General features: G+C 44.4%; 1 pseudogene; it reads left to right on the forward strand.

The window, feature by feature from the left end:
* LOC119582754 overlaps positions 1–2,158 on the forward strand; it is a 13,435-nt pseudogene extending 11,277 nt beyond the window's left edge.
* Positions 2,159–2,500: the final 342 nt, after the last annotated feature.

A 2,500-nucleotide genomic window follows, 5' to 3' on the forward strand; every position in this document is an offset into this window, starting at 1 on the left:
TATGCTCATCTCAGTCGAACGAGCTCAGGCTCTGGCAGATGCAGCTGAGAAGAAGCAGAAGAACTTTGACAGGATCATTGGCGAATGGAAGATGAAAGTAGACGACCTCGCCGCAGAGCTGGACTCGTCGCAGAAGGAGTGCCGCAACTACTCCACTGAGCACTTCCGCATCAAGGCTGCTTATGAGGAGACCCTCGAACACATGGACTCGGCTCGGCGTGAAAACAAAAATCTCGGAGATGAGATCAAGGACCTCATGGAACAAATAGGGGAGGGAGGCAGGTCGCTCAGTGAGATCGAGAAATCTTGCAAGCGCTTGGATATTGAAAAAGAAGAACTTCAGGCGGCACTTGAGGAGGCTGAGGCTGCCCTTGAGCAAGAGGAGAACAAAGTGCTACGGGGACAGTTAGAATTGAGCCAGGTTAAACAAGAGATTGATAAGCGCATTCATGAAAAAGAAGAAGAATTTGACGCTACACGGTAGGTATGGTGTGTGTGTTTGTGTGTGTGTGTGTGTGTGTGTGTGTGTGTGTGTGTGTGTGTGTGTGTGTCTATCTATCTATCTATCTATCTATCTATCTATCTATCCATCCAGCTATGTGTCTATATGTGTGTGTGTGTGTGTGTCAATCTATCTATCTATCTATCTATCCATATGTGTGTGTGTATGTGTGTGTGTGTGTGTGTGTGTGTGTGTGTGTGTGTGTGTGTGTGTGTGTGTGTGTGTGTGTGTGTGTCTGTTCTTAGGGAAACGGACAAAATTCTTGGGACAGATTAATTTTTTTTCCTTCCTTGCCTGCAGGAAATCTCATCAAAGGATACTTGAGAATATGCAGGCCAGTCTGGAGGCAGAAGCTAAAAACAAAGCTGAAGCTCTTCGGATGAAAAAGAAACTCGAGTCTGATATAAACGAACTCAACATCGCCCTTGACCACGCCAACAAGGCCAACCTTGACCTGCAGAAGCAGCTTAAGAAGAGCCAGGGCGAACTAAAGGACATGACTCTGCGCATTGAGGACGAGCAGCGTTTGGCATCCGAGTACCGGGAACAGTGTAGTATGGCTGAACGTCGGGCCCATGCTGTCAGCGGTGAGCTTGAGGAATCTCGCACGCTGCTGGAGCAATCAGACCGTGCTCGCCGCCAGGCTGAGTCTGAACTCTCAGACGCCAACGAGACGATCAGCGGCCTCACCAACAAGCACGGGTCACTGGCTGCTGCCAGGAGGAAACTTGAGGGAGAGATGCAATCTTTGCAGGTTAGTTAATTTCGTTTTGTCTACGTTCGTATTGGCAATACCCAGAGGAAGAAAAAAAAAATAAGAAAAAAATATATATTTAATACACACACACACACACACACACACACACACACACACACACACACACACACACACACACACACATATATATATATTATATATATATATATATATATATATATATATATATATATATGTATATATATATATATATATATATATATATATATATATATATATATATATATATATAATTTCGTCATGCTTGAATCCTTTTCAGGCCGATCTTGACGAGATGCTGAACGAGGCCAAAAGTTCTGAGGAAAAAGCCAAGAAAGCGATGGTCGACGCCGCCCGCCTGGCCGATGAACTCCGCGCCGAGCAGGAGCATGCTCTCGGCCAGGAAAAGATGCGCAAGGGTCTGGAGTTATCTGTGAAGGAACTGCAGGTGCGCCTAGAGGAGGTCGAGGGCACTGCTCACAAGTCCGGGAAAAAGACCCTTGCCAAGCTAGAAGCTCGTATTCGCGACTTGGAGGGACAGCTGGACGACGAGAGCCGCCGCCACGCCGACGCCCAGAAGAACCTGAGGAAGTGCGAGAGGCGCATCAAGGAGCTCAGCTTCCAGTCCGACGAGGACAAGAAGAACCACGAGAGGATGCAGGACCTGGTCGACAAGCTCCAGCAGAAGATCAAGACCTACAAGCGCCAGATCGAGGAGGCCGAGGAGATCGCCGCCCTCAACCTGGCAAAGTATCGCAAGGCTCAGCAGGAGCTGGAGGCTGGCGAAGGTCGAGCTTAATCTATTTAACGTGTGTTTTAAAGTGTGGTCCTCAGCCATTAACAATTTGTTGACAAAATTGATTGCTGCTTCAGTTAGAAATATACCATCAGTCATAAAACATTTTTCTTATATCCTTTACAACAAACTCGCAATTATATTCATACTATGAATTTACCCGTGCATTATATAGCTTACTTTGATAATTTTGTTCTTATGCCGCTTTTGAAATTGAACAGACACAGTTTTATCACCAGTGCATCTGAGTGTGTGAATCAGTGTATATATATGTGTGTGTGTGTGTGTGTGTGTGTGTGTGTGTGTGTGTGTGTGTGTGTGTAGATAAATACATATAAATAGATATATATGCATATATGTATGTGTTTACATATGTATATATATACACATATATTTATATACGTATATATATATATATATATATATATATATATATATATATATA

Source organism: Penaeus monodon, chromosome 16 (assembly GCF_015228065.2).
Source record: "Penaeus monodon isolate SGIC_2016 chromosome 16, NSTDA_Pmon_1, whole genome shotgun sequence".
Lineage (NCBI taxonomy): Eukaryota > Metazoa > Arthropoda > Malacostraca > Decapoda > Penaeidae > Penaeus > Penaeus monodon.